This window comes from Telopea speciosissima, chromosome 11 (genome assembly GCF_018873765.1).
Source record: "Telopea speciosissima isolate NSW1024214 ecotype Mountain lineage chromosome 11, Tspe_v1, whole genome shotgun sequence".
In the NCBI taxonomy this organism is placed as follows: Eukaryota; Viridiplantae; Streptophyta; class Magnoliopsida; order Proteales; family Proteaceae; genus Telopea; species Telopea speciosissima.
Genome location: NC_057926.1, coordinates 20639835 through 20653342, shown reverse-complemented (window position 1 = coordinate 20653342; position 13508 = coordinate 20639835). Strand labels below are relative to the sequence as shown.

The 13508-nt window shown below is 40.3% G+C and overlaps 1 non-coding gene across 1 annotated transcript; it reads left to right on the top strand.

Moving 5' to 3' along the window:
• Positions 1-234: 234 nt before the first annotated feature.
• LOC122646947 lies at positions 235-341 on the top strand. Its single transcript, XR_006330748.1, has one exon. It is a non-coding gene; the product is annotated as a small nucleolar RNA R71 (small nucleolar RNA).
• Positions 342-13508: the final 13167 nt, after the last annotated feature.

The following is a 13508-nucleotide window of genomic DNA, read 5'->3' as shown; positions in this document are numbered from 1 at the left end:
TCAACAGTTGGGTTGATCTCATAGAGACCACCCTTCTTTGGTTGCCCTATATGTGGAATCTCAATGCGAGAGGCCGAAGCATGACGTTGGAAATTCTTACTAAGGGTTTCAAAAAGATCCCATGCTTCCGTCTCATTCTTGTGTATAAATGTTCCACCACAAGAGGAGTCTACCATCTGCCTATATTGGTCACAGAGGCCATCATAAAAGCACTGGACTAACTGCCATTTCGGAATAGCGTGGTGGGGGCACTTCCTAAGTAATTCCTTGAGTCTCTCCCACACTTCATGAAATTGTTCGCCCTCTAATTGGGTGAAACTAGTAATGGCTCTTCTAAGGCTATTAGTCCGGCCAATGGGGAAATTTTTTTACAAATTCCTGCTGCATCCCCGCCCGTGTAGAAATCCTAACCGAATCTAGGGAATGAAGCCAGTGTTTGGCTTTATCCTTTAAGGAAAATGGGAATAGGAGTAACTTTAGGGCATCTTCAGAGAGGTTTTGGATTTTGACTGTAGAGCACACCTCTAAGAACTCATCAAGATGCTTATAAGGCTCCTCATTAGCAAGTCCATAATAGGATGGTAACATCTGTATGATGTTGGACTTGATCTCATATTGAGCAGCCTGAATGGCAGACAACTGAATACAAGATGCAGGGGTATAGGCAGTTGGAGTTAAGTGCTCACTCAGCGGTCTTCTTGGCTGGTTTTCGTCACCCATTCTATTATTATTATCCTCATCCTTAGGTCTAGTCACAGATTGCTCTATTTCTAGGTCAAGGGAAGTTAGGTTGGGGTGCAAAGAATGCCGACCATGCATAAAACCCAACACAGGTTGAACGTGCTACTTAAACAAAAATTAAAACTAGTAAATTAAAACGTGATAACTAATAAAAACAATTAATAAAAATAAAAATCAGAACTAAAAGTTAAAAAAAATAACTAATTTAAAACTAACGAAAATACTTACCTGGTGTTGGCGGTTGTGCAATTCCACGTGCTGCCCTCGATGAATGGTTACACATATGATCTTAAGGGGCTGAGGGAATTAAAATTAAACCTAAACACCCAATCTAATGCTGAAATTAAAAAAATTACATAAAATAACCCTAATTACGTAAAGTCTAGGAATTAAAAGTAAACTAAATGGACAGCTTGTCCTTACTCGATCTACTTGGCTTCCTGGACAAACAAAGAGAATGTTAGGTATACTAAAATTAACCTAATAAAGAGATTAAAAATAAAAATAAAAATTCTGGAATTACAAAATTAAAACTAAAACAAAGTTAACACAAAACAACTCAATCAATCTTAGCAACCGTGCTTCGGTTCCCCGGCAACGGCACCAAAATTTGATCATGTTGTTAACCGGTCAAAAATAAAACCCTAAATTAATCTAGCAAGTACCAAGTAAGGGGTCGATCTACGGGGAACTGGAAGGTAAACTTACTAAGATGATTAGATAATAGTGATGAAAATTAAAATGCAATAAATCTGATTTTAAACTACGAATGAAAGAAACAAATCTAAACTAACAATGATATGCAAATACAGGAGAAGATTATCTTTAGGGTTCAAATCCCCAATGGGTTGTTATTCAATTCAATTGCATGCTTCGATTTATTATAACCATAGGCCTAATAACATCACAGAATGTAGGGTTCCTCCTAGGTATGGACTATCTTGACAAGTACTATCGTCCTTCACTTATAGGGCTTGGCACACTTAGTTCGTTCAACTATAATCCATCATCAGTACAACTACATAAGAACAGAATACCATTGCTTGAATGAAAATAATGAATCACAGAAACAGAATTTTCCAACTAAATATATCAATTAAAATTATCCAACTAGGGATGGAGTCTCAACATCAAGCAATCAAGAATGCAAACCAGAATTTTAAATAACAAACATCATTAGTTCATCAACACATAAAGATAGAAAGAACTTAGCCGATCATGGTGCTAAGAGACAGGGGGCAGCAATGGTGACGATGATCTATGGAGGTGTGCTTGGCGATCTCTGCGAGTTGCTGCCCAAGAAGAAAACGTTGGAAGAAGGTGATGGAGATGCTCTACTGGTTTGGCAATGGTACTAATTTTCAAAATCCCATCCTCTCTGGCTTCAGCAGGTTTCAATATATATATATATGGGCAAATTTCATGGACACCCCCTCTAAGTATTCAATATGTCACGGACTTACCAAACTTGGTCAAAATGGCTACCTTCCCACTGACGTTAAGCACAGTTAGCAACCAAAATTGAAATGTCTATTTTACCCACTTAGTTATTTAAATAAAAAACTCTCATTTCATTTCAAAAAAAAAAAACAACTTTTCTTCACTCTCTCCTCTCTACCTACCTCCTCTGCAACCTGCGTGCGAGAGGGACGAGAGCTCGCCGGAGTTCAAAATCGGACAATTCCTCCCTCCTCTCTAGATCTGCAACCTGTGTACGCTTTCTTGTCAGAGAAGTTCTTCTCGGATAGTAGTATCTCGACGAAAACCTCTTCAAAATTGGACCGCTCTCTCCTCTCTAGATCTGCAACTTCGCGAGGCCTCTCCAGGTTCAAGACTTTTTGCCTTGCCGGAGGACCCAGCGGAAGTCAGGTTCAAGCCTGCCGGACTTCAAAATCGGACCATTTGATTCATATTATTATTGAACAGATCACAGAAGTGACTGGAACATAAGAGGTTCTTAAGGGCAAAGGACATCTTGCTCTTTCCAAAAAGATCTAATTCTGTCAAATAACGGTGTTTCTCGTGTATACATCAATGCCTTCTCACCACTGTTTCAAAAACTCAATCACAAGCAGCCATAACTGATCTCTATTCAGGGCATTCTAGAGCAGCCATTTCTAGGGTTTTTGGGATTGGATTGTTAGGTATTTAGATCTGAGGGGCCGATTGTAGGGTTCTTGAGAGCAATTCCATCACAGACCTATTTGATCCTCGAATCCAAGTTGAAAATTCTTACTTCTCATGCATACTCTAATCAATTGTGCAATGGATGAACTAAAGAATTAATAAGTAGACTGACATCTCCATTTTAACAAGATAATTGACGCATGGTAATGGTTTTTTTAATGAAATGGAGCATGTTGAAAGAACCAAGGTTACTTTGGTGTATAATAATGAATCACATCTCAACAATAAAGGAATAATTAAGGTGGAGGAAGAAGAAAACCTAAATTCAATTGAGGTATATGTCTTAACTGCAACTGTTATCCACATCAAGAAAAATACCCAATATGGGATTATCCCACCAAGAAAGAAAAAAAAAAACAACAAAACCAACGCATAATTATTTTCTATTTCTTTGTCAATAGAAGGTGTCTCCGATCTTTTCCCAGCATGCTCTCCCTCACTCTCATCACTCAACTCTGAATCAGACCTTGAACTAGGGTGCCTATGCCTCCTCTTGTGAAATAGCTTCTTTCTAAGATCTTCCTCAAACCCACTCTCATAGTCATCACTACTGATATCATCGTCCAATCTTGAGAGGTGCTTGTTTGGCCTTCGCTTGGATTTCTTCTCTTTCCTTCTGTCATGATCGCCTAAAATTTCACAGTGCCCATGCTTCCTGTGCATCTTGTGTGCTCTGTTTGCAGTCTTTCACCCTCTCGTACGCAGGTTGCAGAGGTAGGTAGAGATGATTGCTGGTTCGGTTTTGGGTTAGGTGGATTACAAAAGGGATACAAGGTTGAAGGAGCAGGGTGGGCCGTGGGGATGGAGTTGCAGGAAAGGGGTTGCAAGAGGAGAAAGAATAAAAAGAAGCCCCACTGTCGATTAAAGAAGATGAAGATAATGATTTGTATTGAGGTTTTATTCTTAAGGGTATTATGGGAAGTACATCCTATGGTAAGGGTAATTTTGCTATTATAAAAGAATTAACAGTAACTTAATTGCACAGATTTAACAGAGTGAACTAAGTTGAAATAAAATCATAAAGTAAGGAGTGTCTGTGATAATTTTTCAAAGTATGGTAAGTCCGTGACATATTGAATGCTTAGAGGGGGTGTCCATGATATTTACCCTATATATATCTCCACGGAAGGGAAATCGATAGAGAGACCGTGAGGATTAGAAAGTAGAGATATAAGAGGAAAGAGATAGAAAAGTGGAATAGAATTAGGAAAGGTGAGACCGTGAGGGATTGGAGAGGGAGAGGGAGAGGGAGAGGGAGAGAGAGGGAGAGGGAGAGAGAGAGAGAGAAAGAAGAGAAATTTGAAATAGGAGAGATAGAACCATACTGGGATGAGAGAGAGAGAGAGAGAGAGAGAAAAGAGAATTTAATCCAAATTATAAATTTGATCAAAATTCTCTTTTTGAAAATATCTCTCCATTCTGGCCCCGGATAGATCCAATCAGAGAATTAAAGTTGCTCCAATTAATATTCCGGACGATATAAGCCCAATATCGGATATCTTTTGAAAATTTTTTAATTTTCTAAAATTACAATTATGCCCTTGGGTCTTTAGTGAAACTTCTTCCCATCTCGCCTTTGATCACATGTGAGTCGATCTATGGGCAGACTGGTCCCTAGATTGCATCAAATCCTTCCTTGGTTCTGGGCTCGAGCTTGCATTTCAACTCATTTTCTAGCCCATTATTCTTTTCTGGCCCAAAAAGAATAATCATATGTATGGACTTCAAAGCTGATGCATACTTTTACTGCAACACGTTTATCTTGCTAAAAATTCAACCCTCTTCGCAACCATGAAAAGAAATTGGACCACTTTACGTGTAAATCTGAAGATACGATGCCCAATATTCCAAAATAGCATGAAATCGCATGAAATGACTTAAACCTGAAAATAACATAAAATACCCAAGGTAGCTCCATTCTAAGTGAATAAAAATGCAGAATTAAATAGAATATTTTCACACATAAATGTGCTCATCAGAGACCATGAGGGATAGGGAAAGAGACATCGTGAAAGAAGGAAAGAAATAAAGGTGAATTACTAGAATCGTGGACTACAAAGGGAAGAGGGAAAAGAGAGAGAGAGAGTTTGAAATCGAGAGGTAGTGTAAGAGGGGTGTGCATGAGATACAAAGAAAGAGGAGAAGGAGATCTGAAATAGAGAAAGAGAATCGAAACAACTTCTGGTCTATGTATTTTGGCTACAATTTGGACTGCAATTAGTGAAGGAAGGCTTTAGACTTTATTTTCTGTTTCTTTTCCATCCTGTGTTTGATCCACAACGTCAAGTGAGTTAAAAACTCGTATTATTTTCTGATTATTGAACCCTTCCTGTCAAGGTTTTATTAGGCAGATCGGTTCTGCCATAACTCTTGGACATGTTGTTGTTTTCTCAAGCTCTTTAGAGGGATTACTGAGCATCATTAGGGGCTCCTTCAATTTGAGTTTCAGCCCCATATGGGCTACCTACTGCCAACCGTGGGTGACCCCCTTCCTGTTAAGTGAAAAACAAAAACTTACATTCTGTCTATGTATTGCTCGATATGTTTTTGATCTCCAACAGATTATCTTTGCCCAGACCTACTTAATGTGTGATTCATATTACTCATGATGATATTTTGCCCTATTTTAAGGATTAAACTCTGACTTTTCTCTTCTTTGATTTTAAAGTTAACTTCTAAATTTTGCTGCATTGGAACCTTCTCTGATTTTAAAGTTAATTCCTGAATTTTTTCTGCATTGAAACTTAGACTGATTTAAAGCTAATTCCTGAATTTTTACAACATTGAAACGTATACTGTTCAAAGCTGATCTCTGATTTTTATTACATTGAAAACCATTATATTTTAATGTTAAACTTCTGGTTTTTGCTACGTTGAAAACCTATTCAGTTTTAGAATTTTGGGACTATATTTGGGACCCAAATTTGCAGAACCCAATGTAGGTCAATTTAGGATTAGGTTTTGGGGTTTTGTTGGCCTACTAGGGGGAGAAACTTGATTCTGATTTGGACCCATTCTGAGGTTGCTTATTGTTATGATTGAGAAACTTCCCTATTTTATTTTGGACCGTATTTTGACTCTTGAGGTAGTAGGGTGCTTGTTTGATTTGTAAATTAAGGTGATTAAGAAAGAACACCTTATAATTGCAGATAGGGACCTTTTGGAAACCGGAAACTTAGAGGGTGGGGATAACACATTTGCAAACTAAGGTAAGTAGATTATAGTATGGGTACATCATAGGTGTGTGGTTTGGTTGTGTGATGTGATGAGTGATATGCTTGTACTAATGAGAAGTGATGACATGTGCTTATTTGAACTGTGTTTAAGTGTGTGCCATATGTTTATAGGTGATAATTGAAATTTGGAGACAAATATTTTTGTATGTTGTATATTGAAATGTTGATGGTTACTTGGAGATTTCACCTCTGTTTTCTTTTCACATGTGTGTTTTATTTGGAGAGAGTGATTTTGAAAGGTGATATAAAAGAAGATTTTGAGAGTGAATAGACTGCCCCAGATCAGCACCAGAGAGGTTGTTTGTTCCATGGAGCCGCGGAAACATACCCACTATACACGTATGAGTTGTCGGTGTGATATGATATTAATAGGAGACAAATGGAGATAATTGGAGACAATTGGAGATTGACCGTGTCCTCTCTCATGTTATGGGCGATGGTAGCCTGTTTCCCTCAGTGCCGGCTAAAGAATGATAAATGGAGATGACTTTGTTTTAAAATGATGATGTTTTATTAAAAATGTTATTTTCTTGGGAAACTAAATTTTTTTTCTTTTTTGTTTTAACTATTGATTCTTATTGATGGTTGTTCTGTGTTGTATTTCAACTATTTCTGGCTTACTGGGTTGTTGAGCTCATCCTATTAATTTTGATATTACAGAATAGAGTGGAGGTACTACTTGCAGTGGAGCTCGAGGGCAACCTAAAGTTTTCTTTTCATTGGTTTTTTTTAATTTTGTTTTAGTAGATGGATGTAGTAGGGAGCTACTTTATGTAAACTCTGATAGAGTGACTTGAAGTTTAAATTAAGGATATACCTTAGATTGCCACCAGTAGGTACATATTGGGATTTAAGAATTTGATTTAATTTTTGTTGAGACTTGAATTTGGTGATGTGTTTTGAATGTTTTCGTATGATTTTGTCGATCGTTTGATCAACGCCCGTGAGGGCTGTACCTGTACTAGTATCTGGGTTTGGGTCATTACAGAAGTGGTATTACAGCATGATTTTGGGGTAGAGTCTGGTGGCATAGGGACATCAATAGTGGAATTATGATAATCATAATATACCGACACTGTTGGGTGATTGATTAGTTGAACTAAAAATTTTATAATAATTGTGGATAATTTTTTTCTATTATTAGGAAAATGAATCCATATCAAAGAAGAAGGGCAGCCGCTGCTGGAGGTGATGCGCAAGCTGGAGGACAAGATGATCCAGTGAGAGTGATCAAACAGTTTAGGAAGCTATGGCCAACTGCCTTCAAGGGTACCACTAACCCGTTAGTTATGGAGTCTTGGGTGTGGGAGATGAATAAGGTTTTCAGATTGTTGGGGATTACTAATGCAATGAAGATGGAGTGCGCTACTTTTATGTTGCAAGGAGATGTTGATTATTGGTGGGAGACGACCAGGCAAGTGCTTATAGGGAGGAACCAGCCCGTGACTTGGCAGAGATTCCTAGAGGCGTTTAATGAAAAATATTTCCCATCCACCGTCCATTGACAGGAGGCAAAGTTTTTGCGACTGCAACAAGGGACCAGTATTGTGGTCGAATATGAAAGGAAGTTTGATGAGCTGGCCCGTTTCGCACCACAACTGGTGGACACAGATGAGAGGAAGGCTAGGCGATTTGAGGATGGATTAAAACTGCAGATCAAGATGGTGGTTGCTATACACCAATCTGATGTTTATAGTGACATGTTGAAGCGAGCCCTGATTGTAGAGAGCAGTAGTAAGGATATCAGCTGCCCTAAAGCAAATGAACAAAGGAAGAAATTTAAACCAAACAATTATAAAGGTGGTATTGCTAAGGGAGGACGTGATTTTGGCTCCAACAAGAAATTTGTTGGAACTTGTCCTAGGTGTGGGAAGGTACATTTTGGGGAGTGCCGTCAGGAGTTAGTGTCACACCCCCATCTCTCAACCTGGGGAAATGTGACAGGAATACCCCTGTATTCCACACCGCACTACAGGATCGACGCTTTGCTGTGTCATGTATACTACCTGGGTTCTTATTCAGAATATAAAAACCAAAATCAGAGTTGTAGCGGAATAAATATGTAAACATCAATCCGAATATAATAGGAATTCTAAATGATAATTTCCTTATATGGATAACGGTTTCAGTTTCCAACCCAATAGTTAAATACCACATATAGTAGTTAACAATATCCAAGGAAGGAAAAGAAATAAAATCCCAAGGTTATTGGTTACAGTAATCCAAAAATGTTAGCTAATAAGAAAGAAGTAAAGTCCCAATCTAAGGGCTCCTAGTCCGAACTACGGTGCCTCATGAGCATACTCATCACATAGGTAATCAGCTGCATGCTCCATCTCTGGCTAACCACCCCAAACCTCATAATCCTCACCACCCAAATAGGTCGGGTTAATCTCCACTGGATCCGTTGTTCCTGCATCCATATCTAAAAACAAAGGCTCTCAAGGGATGAGCTTACAAAAGCCCAGCCAGCGATCAAACCAATCACATTCATACAATAATAGGTACACCATCGATGCATGCTAAAGTATGCACATCACATACGATGTAAGAATGCTTTTGTTCAATGTTCCCCCTAGCAACAAGATTCTAAGTCGAGTCAAGTACTACAATAACGCATGCAGCATCGTCGGCAAATGGTACTATAAACGGATGGAAAATAATGGTGCCATAGAAACGGATAGTACTTCGACCATGTCGACCCCATGTTACTAAGGAAACCCGTGAGACCGGACTCACTCACCGAATTGTCCACGAGCCCCCAATACAAACCCCATCCTGGCATCTATCAAAATACGATCGGTGACTTCTCGGTGAGCTACCTCGAAATACGATCGGGACCCATGGGTTTCCACGACTCCTACACCCCTGTCGAAAGGGTCATAGTACTGGGTATGTTACATCATAACCAGCAAACAACTATTGAATGCATATGTATATAAATATAATCTCACACGTGCGGATGTAGCCTTGAGATCGAGTCCATAGTGCCTTAACCGGAGGCCAACTATCCTCTTGTCTCTCCAGCTTACACCAGCACCAAGTATCAATACGGTGGGGGTGATACCGAAATAATGGTTGACCGATCACCACCCAAATCAAATCCATCAATCAATCATTATAAAGAATTTCACATGTAAAGTATCCTACACTATCCACATCTCATTCTCATATATGGTATTAAGCATAACTGATCATGTTTCATCATGTTTAATATCCAATCCTATTATTAGTCAAGATAAAGTTGAATCAATATGCATAACACTCATACAAATCAGCATGCACAACTAGCATTATGCCTAATGAAAAACACACCGTAAAGTAGTTCAAACGTTCGATCCACTCACAAAGTCAAAGTATAGGTATCCTTAGCTCCCATATGGTACACGCTCCTCCCGTACATGTATATTAGCCTAACATGTCAACATACAGGTGTACAATAGATGACAAGGGGGCCTGGTTAGAGGTCTGGAGCCCAAACTCCAAATCATCACAATCTACACTAGGCGGCTCATGCATCAGCCGCTAGAGCCCGAGAATACAGGGATTGGCTTGGCTTGCTCCCAAACTTTGACCAATGGTCAAGGGTCCTTCAAGGTCAGTGTGAGGGGTATCAATGGCCTCTAGTGTAGCCATTAAACTAAAGATTTTGATCCCAAATAGGGTCCAATAGGTTAGGATTTGATTCTTAAACCCAAAGTCTCCAAGATTGATGGTCTACAATGGGGTTCCATGGCATCTAAGCCAAAGGACGGGGGATGGTCTGTCCTAGGGTTCTAATTGATGCTCTAGGCACCCAATTAATTAGATAAATCATTTAGAAGGAAAAACCCTAAGGTTTGGTGTAAGATTGGATAGATTCCAATCCATTCCACGTAGGAATAAGCTTAGAAATCACATAGACTTAAAAGCTTACCAAAGGATTAGCTAGGACAGCCAAGGGAAGGTCTTCTATGGTTGAAATGGAGCTCCAATCAGCTATTCCCACAAGTTCCAAGCTCCAGGAATGGAGGCAGCCAGCTAGAAGAGTAAGGTGAGCTTAAATGGGCCTTCAATGGAGGTGGAACCTCCCTTCTTCACTCTCTCCTCTATCTTCTTGCCCCTTCTCTCTTCCTTTCTTGCTCTCCACATTTTTCCCCCTCAGTGTTGTGAAATGAGAGAAATGAAGTGAGGGTAGGGTTTTGGCTGGGTATAGCTAAGTGTCTTAGGTCATGTTTGGTTAGGAAGCTTGCCTAAGGTCCAAAATGGGTTTGAGTCAAGGTGGAACCCAAATAGAGCATAGGTTCATGGACATAGGGTTTAGATAAGTCATTTGGGTCCCAAATAGCCCAAAATAGGAAATGGCCAAGCCCTAGGCTACAGCATGGTCGATCCAAGCTGGTCTTAGCTTCATAGAGAAGCATTTTGACATCTGGTGGCTCATGCATCATCCACCAGATATTTTGCTGTAAGAGCCGCCAGCCCTAAATGACAGCTTGGAAGGTTCTACAGGGTTAGGGCCTCTTGAGTGGATCTAAACAAGTGAGGTGGGTAGTAATAGACATCAAACAGGAGGGTTGAGACACCCAATTTCCCAAGGGCATAATTGGAAATATAATATTGTAAAATAAACATACATTCATTCCTCCAAGGAGGGTAGTTTCGGGGGAAGATTGACATGTGTGAAGTCATTGATGAACCTTTCTTAAATCCTATCGAGGAACTTCTCCTCAACAGGTTCGCCATCCGACATATTGAAGATCCTATAGGTTGGTTTCATGGTGATGTTCTAGAGGTCCCCAACATAATAGAGCTCCGCCCCTACACACAAGTTTAAATTAGTATAGGTTTGGTTACGGATGTAACATTCTCCGCACCTTATCTAAAATTTTTCTCTCAAAATTTGACGTACCTGATAGTCCAAACAATTCTGGATGTCTCGCCCTTAGCTCGCTCTTGAGCTCCCAGGATTCCTCCCGATCAGCATGGTTGCTCCAACGCACCCCAACATAAGGGATAGAGTAGTTCCGAAGGTTATACTCCTTCCACTCCAATATTGCTACAAGTCACTCCTCATATGTCAAATCCTAATTTATTTTTGGTAACTCTTGGGAGAGAACATGAGTTGGATCCGGAACATACTTCTTTAGCATGGACACTTGGAACACGTCGTGTACCCCTGCCAAGGTAGGAGGCAAAGCCAACCTATAGGCCACCTACCCAATGCGGGCTAGGATTTCATATGGTCCGATGTACCTCTGACTCAGTTTCCCCTTCTTCCCGAACCTCATCACCCCTTTGGTGGGTGACACCCGAAGAAATACCTTCACCCCTATTTCAAACTCGAGGTCCTTCTGCCTGACATCGGCATAACTCTTCTGTCTTACTTGAGCAGTCTTCAACCATTCCTGAATCAGATCTACCACCTCACATGTCTCCTGAATCAAGTTTGGTCCTAAGATGCATCATTCGCCAACCTCATCCCAATACAATGGCGTCCGACACTTGCTCCCATACTGGGCTTTGAAAGGTGCCATACCAATGGATGCCTGATAGCTATTGTTGTAAGAAAATTCAAAGAGAGCAATGTACTCGTCCCAGCTACCCTTCATGTCAATAGCACATGCCCTAAGCATATCCTCCAATGTCTGGATGGTGCGCTCCGATTATCTGTCGGTCTAAGGGTGAAAAGTTGTGCTAAAGTTTAGTAATGAGCCCATGGCCTTTTAAAAACCACCCCAAAATCTTGAAGTAAACCTCGGGTCCCAGTCCGAAACAATGCTAACCGGCACTCCATGTAAGCGAACCACATTGTCGATGTAAAGCTTGGCCAGCCGATCCATACTATATGTCATCTTCATTGGAATGAAGTGTGTTGCCTTGGTCAATCGATCCACAATGACCCAAATGGAGTCTACCCCTCTAGATGTGTGAGCTAGACCAGTGACAAAAGCCATGGTGATGTTATCCCATTTCCAATCTAGGATAGGCATCGACTGTAGTAGTCTATGGGGTCGCTGCCTCTCGGCCTTTACCTGCTGATAAGTTAGGCATCGGGAGACATAAACTACTACATCTATCTTCATACCATACTACCAATATCTCTGTTTCAAATCCTTGTACATCTTGGTGCTACCTGGATGTACTGAGTATGGTGAATAGTGAGCCTCGCTCAACACCTCTTTCTTTAATTCATCATCATTAGGTATACAAATCCTTCCCCGAAATCTAAGTATGCCATCCCTAGATATGGTGAAGTCTGGATCGGAGTCGCGCCCACCCTGAGCCTTCTTAATCAACTCCTAAAATTATAGGTCGTTGAGTTGAGCCTCCTTGATCCTCTCAATCAAAGATGAATGTATTGTGAGGTCCGATAAGGATACCATTGCATCATCGATCAGGTTGCTCTCAATGAGGGTTGCTAATGACATTGCTGCATCTTCCACCAATACCTCTAGATCCATATGGCGAGCTTCCTCGATTAACTTCTCACACGTGGTCAATGCTGCCAAAGATGTAGTTTGAAACTTCCGGCTAAGGGCATCCGCTACCACATTTGCTTGCCAGGGTGGTAGTAGATTGTGCAATCATAGTGTTAGGGAAATGACTCGACATTCCACACTCTCCAAGTCATCCCCGTGATGATGTTTTGATGATAACAAATAAGACTTGGACTAATGTTTTTGTTCTAAGTGTGTTAGAGATAAAGCATAGCACCAAGTGAGGGGGAGCATACACAAGTGTTCAAAGATCTACATAAGTGTTCAAAGACCACTAAGAAGATTGGAGCTTGGAAGCCAAAGTCAAACATATATTGAAGAATTGCAAAGAAGACCATAATTTGAAGACTTTGTAACATATGTAAATTCTTTTGTATTTCTTGAGTCACATTTGATGTAATGCACACACCCACGCATGCATGCACCTAGAATGACCTTAGGAGGCGTTTTGATCCCCTAACCATGTAACCAAGTAGGTTTGAAATACCCAAAATAACCCCCAAGGAAATTAGACTTAAATTACTCTGTTGTTGCCTAATCCGGCATACCCGTTCCCAATCCGGCATACCGGATCAGGGGTAATATCTCAGGAAATCCCTCATAGTGTTTAAGTTAAGCATGCTGGATGAGATCCAGCATACCGAATTCCTGAAGTACTGCAGTGAACACTGATCCGGTATACCAGATCCGTATCCAGCATACCGGATCACTCCTGACTGTTTGAAATATAGCCGTTATTTCTTTATTTCGTAAGGAAAGTAGGTAATCTGGCATACCGGATTCCCATCCAGCATACCGGATTATTTAAGGACTGTAGGATCCGATGTCTAATTGAATTCCTAATTGGTCCTAGGCCTCTAGCCTA